This window comes from Miniopterus natalensis, chromosome 6, assembly GCF_054644295.1.
Source record: "Miniopterus natalensis isolate mMinNat1 chromosome 6, mMinNat1.hap1, whole genome shotgun sequence".
Lineage (NCBI taxonomy): Eukaryota > Metazoa > Chordata > Mammalia > Chiroptera > Miniopteridae > Miniopterus > Miniopterus natalensis.
In genome coordinates, this window is record NC_142086.1 from 84498789 (window position 1) to 84511269 (window position 12481).

A 12481-nucleotide genomic window follows, 5' to 3' on the forward strand; every position below is an offset into this window, starting at 1 on the left:
TGAGGACACAGCAAGATGGTAGCTGTCTGTAGGCCACTCGCTGATGGCTTTAAATAAGAGTACAATTTAAAGCTTATTCAGTGTGTTGACATCACCATGCTATAGTGGTGGTCTTTTGTGATCTTTTATATCCTAGCCAGAAGGGAAACCTCTTCATTTCTTTTTGATTTTGTCAAATCCCCTCTTTTACCTTTTGTCCTTTTAAGCCATTATTTGTTTTGTTTGTTGGTTCTGATGTCCCTTCTAACTTAGTTTTTATTTCTGAAAATTTCCGCTTGGATTTCTAATTCTGTTCTGAGTTCTGTCATCTGTCCTTTCAGGTCTTATCTTTCTGAATGTTTCTAATTGTGATTTAAAGTACACTTTAATAACATCTATCATTTTCTTTCTTCCTTTATATTTTTAATCCTCACCTGAGGACATTTTTCCCATTGCTTTTCATAGAGAGTGGGAGGGAGAGAGAGAGAGGAACATCGATGTGAGAGAGACACATCCATTGGTTGCCTCCCACACTTCGTGGCTGGGGATCGAGCCTGCAGTTGAGGTACGTGCCCTTGGCTGGAGTTGAACCTGGGACCCTTCAGTCTGCGGGCTGACGCTCTAAACACTGAGCCAAACTGGCTAGAGCTTTTTCTTCCTTCTTTTTCAAAGAATAGTTTATTGATTTTTAGAGAGAAAGGAAGGGGAGAGAGAGAGGGAGAAACGTCCATGTGAGAGTGCAGTATCGATCAGCTGCCTCCTGCATGCCTCCTACTGGGGATCAAGCCAACAACCTGGGCATGTGCCCTTGAACCAGAATCAAACTCAGTTGAAACGGCAACCTCCTGGTGCATGAGATGGCGCCCAACCAACCAAGCCACGCTGACCAGGGCATGCCTGTCATTTTCTTTATCCCTCTCGCCTCCTTCAAATACGAGGTTCCATGTTCATCTGCATTGCGTAGCATGTCTTTCTGTTCTGCTCTCCCTGTCTGTAAGGACAACACTATGTTCCGATTCTCGTTTCCCTTGTAATTATCTTGTGTTAGAATTGGCAGTGATCCTTTTCTGTTGCTCTCTTTCAAGTAAAGTAAGTTTTTCTGTATTTATAAGAGGCAGAGATAAGTCAAGATAGGTTTTCTGGTTTCATGGCTCGAACACTCCCTCTTCTGCTGCTTTTGCAAAGTGATAAAAAAATATTGCCTTACGTTTTCTGAGATCTGACATTCTGACCCTCTTCCCGCCACGGTTTTCCTGCTCCGTGTCTTTTCTCTGCACAATCTGGTTGTGAAAGGTAACATTATTATTATTCTGTTTTTAAGAATATGCTCGCCTGGCCAGGCATGACTCAACGGTTGAGCATCAGCCTGGGATCTGGGAGATCGCAGTTTGATTCCCAGTCAGGGCACATGCCTGGGTTGCAGGCTTGATCCCCAGTTAGGAGTGTGAGGAGGCAGCTGATCAGTGACGACTCTCTCATCATTGATGTTTCTATCTCTTTCTCTCCCCCTTTCCCTCTCTCTGAAACCAATAAAGATATATTAAAATAAAAAAAAGAATATGCTCAGCTATATTTAAAATTTTTTGAAAATTGGTTTTAAAGAGAGGGAGGGAGAGAAAAGCATTGACGAGAGAGAGAAACATCGATTGGCTGCCTCCTGGTCACCCTGCCCCCTGGCTATTGAACCCACAACTCAGGCATGTGCTCTGACCAGGAATCGAACCGGTGACCTCTTGGTGCACAGGGTGATGCTCAACCAGCTGAGCCACCCCCTGTGTGCTTTCTGGGGACTGCTGCCCCATCGCGGTCAGAACGCTGCATCATGGTCCCCTGTACTCGCCCGGGAGTTGATCCTTCCATTCTCAGACTGGACCTCTGAGTTTTCAGTGAATATAGGTCAGAATGTTGTTTTCTGGACTTGTGGAATCCTTCTCTTCCCTCTGCACAGATCCTCAGACACATAGGTCTGTAGCTGTTGGTGATTGGCGCCCCAAGCTTGGTCTGTGAGAGTCACTGGGAAACCATGTCACTCACTCTGTTTCAAAAGTTCCACAGCCTTTGATTTTGATACACTAGTTGCTTGGTGTTTTTTTATGGGGGAGTTTGGGGGGGTATTAAAATATGCCCCATGATCTGCCTAGATTCCTTATCATAATTATTTTCAAAGGATTATAAAAGAAAAAATAGCTTACTGACGAATCACCTCTGGTACCAGTCAATTCTGGTTTTTCTAGAGAGGATGGTTCTTTCCGTTTAGTGGCTGGACAAGGTCATGTCCTCATCTGTGACTGCACAGACTCCCTAAAGCCCTGACCTGGCTCCTTCACAGCTTGTAATTCCTCTGTTATGGCTGAATTGTGTTCTCCCAAGATTCATGTGTTAAGGTCCTAACCCTCAGAATGTGACTGTATTTGAGACAGGATTTTAGGATTCAACGTGGTTATTAGTGTGGGCCCTAATCCAGGACGACTGTCTCCTTGTAAGGAGAGGAGCTGAGGACACAGGGAGAAGTGGGAGATCTGCTGGCCCAGGAGAGAGGCCTCAGGATAAAACCAGCCCTGTGACACCCTGACTTCTGACTTTTGGCCTCCAGGCTGGGTGAAAATAAGTTTCTGTTGTTTAAGCACCCCAGCGTGTGGTACTTTGTTATGGCAGCCCCAGCAAACCAATTCTGCCCCCCCCCCCCAGGCTTTCTGGGGAGGGAGCATGGTAGAGGAGAGTAGGCCTTGGCAGAGAGAGGTGGCTTCAAACCTTTTGTCTGCTGCCCACTGTGGTGTTGGGTGAGGCCCCTAACACCTCTGAGCGTGGGCTTCCTCGTCGTGACTGTGGAATGATACCCTTTCTTGAAGGATGGGGGTTACAGGCTGTAAAGCTGTAGTTTGCTTCCCGGCATATTTTGGACGCCAAATAAATCCTGTTTTCCATTTTTCTCTCTTTTCTCCCAACCATAGTTAGCCAGAAAAAACACACACACCAATTATGGACCAAAGAAAATTCCACTTAGAATCTGTGTAAATTAGACACATGTCACTTGTTGCCCCCCAGATAAAGGTCATGAGCAGGAGTTCACAGAGGTGCTACTTCCAGACCCCTGCCCACCAGGGAGCCGCCCACCAGCTTGGAGAATCCCGTATGCCTTGTGCTCACTCAGCATCTCGCGAGCTCGTGTCCCACCTAGTGGTCATTTCAGAAAGAGGTGGGAAGATGGTTGGTATTATCTTCTGCTGGGCGGAAGCCCGCTTGGTGCTCTCAGTTCATTCTTTTTCCTGACTCTCCGGGGCAGCAGTGTCAAGGCCAAGGTGTGAGACATGGGGTGGGGGGCTGAGAGAGGAAGCGGGACACGTTGGCTCAGGACGCATACCTTTGAGTGCTTTTCTTAAAATACCAACTGTTTAAGTATACAGACATTCCCAACAAACAGCGCATGTGCCACTCGGCCTTACTGAGTTCTAACACTTTGTTACGCTTCTTGCTTCTTTAAGAAGCAAAACAACACAGATGCTGGCGAAGCTCCCCAATACCCTCCCATGACCCTTTCTCTTCCCTGTCCAGCCCCCGCCCCCAGATAACCCCTATTTCAAATTTGGTCTACCTTTAACGGTACCTAAACTTTCTTTTAACATCCACGTGGGCACCCGTGTGCTCGCATGTGTTAAAAGTGTATTCTCTCAGCATTGGAGACAAGAGGTCTGAAAGCCAGGTGTGCGCAGGGCCGTGCTCTCTGCCCCAGCGTCTTGCTGCTGCTCGCCAGCAGTCCTTGGCATCCCTCGACTTGCAGCTGCATTAGTCTGATCTCTGCCTCCATCTCTCCAGCTGTCTCCCCCCCTCTATGTGTGTGTCATCTCTTGGGGTTCCTCTGTGTGTGTCCTTGTCTCTGTTCCTCCTCTCTTCTTATAAGGACACCAGTCACATTGGACTAAGAGCCCCCTACTCCCATCTGACCTCATCGTAATGCACATCCTAATTCCATTGGCAGGGACCCGATTTCCACATTCATAGGTAGCATGGGTTAATACCTCAACATTCCATTTTGGGGGACATGGTATAACCTACACAATGACCTTGCCCTTATTCTGTGTGTGGTGAGCCCATGGGCAGTCTGCACTCCTGTGGCTAATTCTCTGCTCAGTATTAATACTCCAGTACTCACAAGGGTGTGTCAAGATGTGAGTCCCATTGGCTATGATGTCCATCCCTCCTCATAGGCCCTGCCCAAGCACTGTACATACTGACCTTAGGTGACTGAGCAATGACCAGACAAGAGGATTTCTTTAAAAAATGTAAACTGATGAATTCCACAGAACTCACACATAAGAATATATCCAGATGTGAGTAGTGGAGCATATATTGTCAGAATGTCAGATGATGTGATTTGGTAGAATAAACCATTCTACCATAGATGGAAGGAAGCACCAGATCATCTCAGCTGGCAAAGACAGATTTTCAAAATACAATGCAGCTGAGAAAGTGATAATAGGAATGTCTTTGGCTCCTTCATTACCTGAATGGCAAACTATGAATGTCCTACTCTTTCTATTCCATTCCCCCCACCCACCTGCCCACACAGCTACCCATCTATCCACTCATCCATTCATCCATGCATCTGTCATGCACCCATCCATCATCCATCCACCAATCCATCCATCCATCAGCCACCCATCAGCCATCTACCATCCATCTACCCACCCACATATCCATCCATCCATCCATCCATCCATCCATCCATCCATCCATCCATCCATCCATCATCCATCCATCATCCATCCATCCATCCATCCATCCATCCATCCATCCATCCATCATCTGTCCATCATCCATCCACCATCCATCATCTATTCATTCATCCATCCATCCATCATCCATCCATTTATCCATCCATCCATCCATCCATCCATCCATCCATCCATCCATCCATCAGCCACTCATTCACTCATCCATCCATCTATCCATCCATCCACCCTCTATCCACTCATCCATCCACCCATCTAACAAATAAGCACTGAGCATCAACTAAGCACCAAGCATTATGAAAGTTCTGGGGACAAAAACTAGTGAGATACTATCCTTGAACTATGTGTGGGAGGTTTGACATCCTGAGTGGCCCTGTGGTAGGATACAGCACGTCAAAAAGAATTCATGTTCCCACCTGTAGAAAAGGCGGCTTTCTTTGAACACACACACACAAGAAACCAAAGCCATGTCAATTTTTTTATTGTTCCAGTCAGAAAAAAGGAGGAACACCTCAATATGTAAACAGTTTCCCTAACACAGCAAGTTCTTAAAGATATAGGTTTTATTCTAAAAAAATTTGGCATTGTAGTGATTTCTCAAACGTAGTTTGTGCTTCCGCATTTAGCATGCTTTTGTCTTGTCCGTGCACAGATGTATGTGGGGCTGAGCAAAGGGAGTTACAAAAGGACCGAAAAGTGGGCCAGGAGCCAAACCCGTACTTGAGCCCTACCTGGTTTTCCTTTTCGAAAAGCACGGCGGGAAAGTTGGCAGCGCTGACCTCAGAAGCAAACCTTAGCTACTCGGCACCAAGGAGAGTCAGGGGCCTTGGGAGGAGCTTGTGCAATGCGCCCTGCCTATTTTCTTTTCTGTTCATCTCTACGGGAGCGTTGCGTTTACTCGGCTGGTACTTTGTTTTGCGCACTGTGTTGCTTAATATCTGTAAGTCTCTGTAGAACCCCCGTTTTATGATCTTGCTGGACATGAAGTTTACCGCTAAAGGTGTTGAAATTCCACCGTTTTTCAGATTCACTGAATCATTTCAATGCACTTGCCATTTTTGTCAAGGAGATTTTGCTTTCTTTCCACTGAAAGTTATACTTTTTTTTTTTTTTTTAAATTCAGTCCTAAAGACCTGAGAACATTTTAAGCACGAGTGTGGGTTTGCTAATAAACGCTGCTGTGCCGCTCCTTCCTTGGCTGGTGTTCCTTAGCTTGGAGTCCCAAGTCTCCTACAGTTAACACCAGTTTTCAAAATGCACATTTTATCAAATTCTACGATAAGCCATCCCACCCCATCCTGGCTGGCCTCGGCTCTCCCCCCAGACTCACTTTGTGCACGTCTGTCTTGGACCCTCTCCCATGCTGGCCCCTCAAATGGAAAGGAAGGCCCTCCCTTTGGATCTCCATCTCCTACATCCCACCCAGTCTTGAGGAACGTCAGGACAAGTGTCCCTTCCTTCTCCAGGAAACCCTTCGTGATTGCTTATACGGAACTGACCTGCCATCTGGAAGTTTTGGAACAGTTGTCACATCCTCTTAATTAGGTTTTCTTATTTCTAACACTGGAGTGAGTTATCTTCCCTCGTTATGCCTCAGGTCCTTCATCGGTAGAGTGGGAGTCATTGTTTGCTCACAGGGCTTTTGTGTGGCTTGGGCCCTCAGCACAGAGCTGCACATGGTGATAGCTGGCAGCCGGGGGCTGTAAGCCTGCTGAGAGCAGAGGAAGATGCCACTGTTTCTTAGAATCTTCCGTGTAACCTGCCTAGGACATCGCCTGCAGTGTTTGGGGCCAGCACTCAGGCAGGCAAATGTAGATGGAGAAGAGTAAAATATGGGGCATCAGCCAGCTCTCGGGGGTTTCTGAGTGGCGTTTTGTCCCTGTCTCATTTTAATTGGCTGCTTGGATCCCTGAGAACAGAAATTCAAATGTGCACTTGCTCCCTGCACTGGCGAACTTCATGTGCCTTGAGAACGTTACCTAGTTAGTTTCTGACCCAGGACCAAGTCCATCTCAATTTCTTTCATTTATCTGTTGGCAATACAACATCTTAATGATTTATTAACATTTTTCTCTCCCATAATTTCTAGGAAAGCACTCAGGGGAACTTGGTGTACTTTTCAGTAGGTCTGAAGAGGTAGAACGCTTTGCTCGGTTGACTTGGCTGGCTTTGGAGATGCTGCTTAGATCATGAGAAGTTCAGCTTCATGATACTAAAGAATGCCATCTAATCTTGACTTATCTCAAAACCCTGCTGTCCGGGTTTCTTCCATCCGATATTCTGTAATTACCAACCTGTTCTGCTTCAGACTTAGAAAGCAGCAGCCAACCCAGTAATAACCCTCTCACTGGCGTTCCTCCTTCCGCCTTTCAGAGCACCTGCTGGTTTTCCAAAGAGAAGCAGGTAATTCTCTGTTTGCATGTTACGCTTTCTGCTGAGCTACCAAAGGGAGCCAGAGCTAGTACGAGTAACCCCAACAGTAGCTCGAGGTTCATCTTACCATGTGATCACCTACAGGCTGGAGGAAACCAGAGAGAGACACAGCGGCGGCTCAACAGTGTGTGTACCCTCCCGCCAGAGAGCAGAGAGAGCAGGCCTGTGGGGAGGGGAGCTGGGGGATGCGCCCCCCTGAGCAGAGGGTTGGGCCCAACTACATAGTTAAATGCCTGTGGGGCCAGCGAGGCTCTAGCTCAGTCCTGGCCTGGGAACTTCTGTTTCTTTCTTGCTTCGTGATGAGTAACTTCAACATGTCATTTCTGAGTTGGCTGCTGAGCCCTGGTGGCTGTTTCCTCTATTTGCCACCCTGGGGGAGGTTGTGAAAAGGAAGAAGTCTTTCTCTGAGACCTGACATATGGCTGGGCTCTCAAAGTCCTGTGAAGCTGTGTACCTCTTAACAAAAAATGTGTTATTTTTCTTTGAGCAGACCTATGAGTTACTAATAGATTTATATGGAAAAAGAACATCATTGTTCTAAGTTGTCCAGTAATCTCTTAATACTAGAGCATAATAGTTAATAACTACTAGTGCTTAATGGTACTAATAGCATTTAGTAGTACAGTACAGGGGTCAGCAAACTTTCCCTGTAAAGGTCCAGATAGTAAATATTTTCGCCCTCTGGCTGTACTGTCTCAACTCTACTAGTGCCGTGCGTAAGCAAGAAGAGTAGTGTGCCCTTAGTTCCAATAAAACTTTATTTGTGGACACTGAAATTAGGATTTCATATGATTTTCACATGTCACAAAATATTCTTTTGTCCCCCCCCCCCCCCAACAATTTAAAACTGTAAAATCATCCCTAGCTCGCAAGGTTCCCAAAAGCAGGCGGCTGCCCAAAGCTGTGCGCAGATTTGGTTTGCCGCCCCTTTTTGTAGTAAAAAGAGCCCAGGGCATAAGCCTCGGCACCTGGATGGAGACCAGGGCCCATGATTTACAGGCCTTGCAACCGTGGGGACGTGACCTGATTTGCCCAAATCCTAGTTTTCCGTTTATAAAATGTAAATTATAATACTCAAGCTCTCCTAATGAATTAGAATTAAATGAAATAATTTGTGCAAGTGCTGTGAGTGCTTCAGATACCACACACAGTAGGGCATCATGATGCTTTGTTGTTACTGCACATACTGTGAGTTTCAACTTCTAGATGACGCGCTGCATCCCAAGCTTTCCAACACATCAAGGTGGAAATAGTAGGGAGAGGTGTGTTTTACTCCATTTGCAATTAAAGGGTAACATTTCCTTAAATATAGGTTGGCCATAAAGTTGAGAAACAAGCTAATATTATTATTAGTGAGTCATCTATTATGTCTATGCTGCCTTTGTTTTTTGATTTGACAGCCATCCACTGGAAGGAACTTATAGAAGGTAATATTTATCATATTTGTAGAACATTTCATTTTCAACTTCCCTTTTGACTGTTCTGAGTCTCACTGAGTATCACCCAGGTCAAGGACAGAAAGACTGAAAGTGGTCTTGGAAAGGACTACGAGAATTTAAAATGTCTGAAAAATCTTGAATCACTCAGCTAAGCAGCAGTTTCACATTCTTTCGGCGAGTTCAAGTATAGTTTCCTGACAGCATTTTTATAGTCTTTTTCTCTGTCTACCAACTCCCACTTTTATAAACAAGTTTCTGAACATCCCTAAGATACCTACTTAAACCTAAATAAAAAAAGCAAAGGGGGAAAAGTTAAGAAACCTGAACTGTAAGAAAATGTAGGGAGGGAAAAAAATATAAAGACATTGAGGTGGAGACTTCAAAATCTAGGCTTTCTATTAAGTCATAAATACTTTTAAAATGAGAATGTAATGAAAAATAGACATTTTAGAGCCCTAGCGTGGTTAAACCTGGAAGAGAAAATTGTGCTTAGGAAACAGGGTGACATTTTTAGACAGTAGCTGGGTTTCTGTTTGGGGATGTTTCTAAGTTCCTGAACTAAGTGAGTGGAACTGGAGGACAAGGGAAAGAGCAGAAGAGGGACAGGTGGAGGAAGTGGTGGGGCACAGAGAGCTCCTTCTCTGGACACGGGGCTGGAATGCCACATTTCCAAGGAATAGCAAGGCAATGACCCGACATGACTGCAAATGTGAATCGGCCAGGGGACAGCCAAAGACAAAAAATTCTATTAATTACATAAAGTGGACTGTAAATGGATAGGCGCTTTATCGTCTGGAAAGCATGTTGCAGTGGGTAGAAGTGAGAATCTGAGGGTCTCAGCCGTCCCTGGGGTCCTGCTTTGAGCTGAGTCTGCGCTTTTCTCCAGATTGGGGTCAGCTGTAGCCAACTGTAGCCTTTAGTTCCGAGTGCTTATCTAGCTGATGGATGCCACCATGGTTTTATGGAAAAGGGACTCCAAACGCCAACCAAACAGGCCAAAATACCAAGTTGAGAGTGATTCTTAGGTGTTATGGGCACTTTTGCATTAAAATGGGCTTATTTATTTTCATAGCACTGGGTTTGCTAACCAGGTGGCTGAGTGAACAGGCCTGGATGTGGAATATGGGGACTGGGAATTGTGGGGGCATCTTTGTTGAACTGTCTTAATGAAAAACACCATTTAGTGCTTGCTGCTTAGAAAATTCAGTCTTAATGAGCTGCTTTCAGTTCCAAAGTTTAACAGTTGACACAAAATACACTGTTAAACTGTGTTATCAATAACTGTAGAAAAATAGACATGTTTGAGCGGGACATTCTAGTAAAAGGTTCTCCTGGAACATCCTTATTGAAAGATTCAGGGGCTCACATTACAAAAACGAGATTTGGTTCATGCTCTGTCTCCAACTACATTGACACCAAAGACAGCGGGTATAGGGAGGGCCTCACCCCCAGGTGCCCTGTCCCAGATACAGAACTGACGTGTGCGTGACCAAAGGGTTGTCCAGGCTCTTTGTTCAGTTGTGCTAAAGGGCCCCGAGCTGCTGTTCCAACCAGACACCAGGGTGTGTGTTGTAGTTAAGCCTTAGTAACCGATTTAAAAAGGTCCAGTGAGTCTGCAGGAGCTAAGTCAGCAGACTTTTTGCAACCCCTGCTTGATTTTGCTTTGTGCTACCATGCCAAGACTTGCAACTCTGGTGATACGCAGGGTTAGCGCCCTCAAGTCAAGAGCGCCCTTTATAAGGCTCCATGGAGGTAAGGTCACAGTCCCTCCCCGCGGCCTGGCAGGAAGTGTATGGGGCTCCCTCCTCCTCTTTGACTGCAGCCTCCTCTGTAGAGTGTGGGATGAATAAATGATTCAAGATATTCAATGCAAAGAGTGAAATGTTGGCAAACAAGAAAGGGCTATGCCAACAGTTTTGTTTTCCATAAAGTCAGTGCCAAGAAGCAGTTGTCCTGATGCAAAGTCTTGGAAGTGGGAGAAGAGAGACTTCCATGTTAGACTGAGGAGCCCCGTCCCTTATCTCCGCAACACGCTTTTTAGTAGACGTCCCCAAACGACTGCGAAGGCCTGTGCGATCTGGTCAGGAAAAGCAAGGTCAACAGGGAGGGACAGCTGGTTTGAGCTCTTTGACCTCCATGGTGCAAAGCCTCAAACAGCACAGCTGCAGCAGCTGAAAATGAACTTGAATCCAGCCAGTGGATACTTATGATGGGTGACTGCGTTAGGGAACAGTTGAAAATTGTAAAATTAATGTGAAAGACCTATTACAGTGCAAAATCTCCACCTGCCCTTGACATTTTGTCCAAGAATCTCTTCCATTTTTTTACTTGAAAAAATTTTTATATTGAAATTTAGGTTTTCAGTACAAAATACCTCTCTCCTGTCCCTCTCTCCCTTCTTTCCTTCCTTCTTTGCTCTCTTTCTTTCGCTCTCTCTTTCTACATTCTTTGCAGATTAAGGTAAATTAAGGCTGAAGTTTTTTGTTTTCTTTTGATTGAGAGACACTTTGGATTTTATTTCTAAGCTGTGGCATACTCTTAAGAGATTTCTTAGTTACCAAGATTGTTGGTGTAATCATTGAACTCTGAATTCTGGTCATTTCATAATAATAAAAGAACAGGAATAAATAACAATGCAAGAAGTCGATGGATAAGCCCCTGGGTCAGGAAGAGTGCCAGATAAAGTCAGTGTGTGAGGTCAAAGATACTACGAGCCTTCATGAAGTTCATGGCTTTAGACCCAACCATCTTCTGCTCACTTGCCATGTCTCATTGCAATAGTCTGTAGTTCCTCACGATTACAGAATGGAACAACTGGAGAATCAGTGGTTTTGTAGATGTTTTCCAAACTATTGTACTAAGAAGGGTGAGCAAACTCATGTGAAAAACATAAACACGTCATTGGTGACATGCCAGAGAATGTCCTCCTGGAATTCTTCCCCAGGCTAGTCAGTGAGGCCCTTGTTATCTTAAAAAAGAGACCTCAGTTTGTAAACATTTCACAGTATATCAGTATATTGGTGGTGGGTTTTGCCATCTACTAGACCTCCCAACTTCCCCCAGACCTATGGCTTGTTAGATTCAATAAAAAGGATCAGCGAGGGAACAGTGAGGTACCCAAACAGGCTGCCAGTCTGGGACACAGAACAAAGGCCATGCACTAAAGGGCCAGCAGTCAATGGGACCAAAGAAATTCAGAAAACAAAGACATTGGAACAGAAATACCTACTGTACATTGAGAATCTTTTTTTTTCTTTTTTTACATCTTATTTCTAAACGTATATATCTAAACCTACAGTAATTATATATCTATGTACATTATTTAGAAGTTGTGTTCTACAGTACTTTTGTACATGCTGGGTTTTATTACTAACTGCAAAAGAAAATAATTACATAAGGCATATATATATGTACAGTGTCTCGTCTTTACGTCACCTGGGTCCTACACCTGCAAGGCCCACACGGGGCAAACACCTGGCCCTGGAGATGAACTGTGTTGGGATCTGTGAAAGTGAGGGCTATGCTCTGTCTCACTGCAGGGGTGAATAGGCACTGGAGACCTACCATGCATCCCAGGCCACATCTTTGACACACTCTTTTGAGTGATCTGGCTTGTATAGCACATGCAGGTAAGTAGCTTAGATCTCTAGGAGCTGGGCGTGTGGTATTTAGGGAGGAGACAGGCTTGGGCCACCAATGAGGGCACCTCACACCTTAACCAAATCCATGTCTACCTCGTCAATCTGAGTGAGAGAGGGCAGGTAGATATTTTACACCTTGAAGATTTTTCTGGTAATGCCAAAATAAAATATAAATAAAGGACGAACAAAGTAAGAGACAGAAAGCACAAGGATGAGAGACAAGGAGAGGTTGGGGAATGGGGGAAGGGGTGGCCTGGTT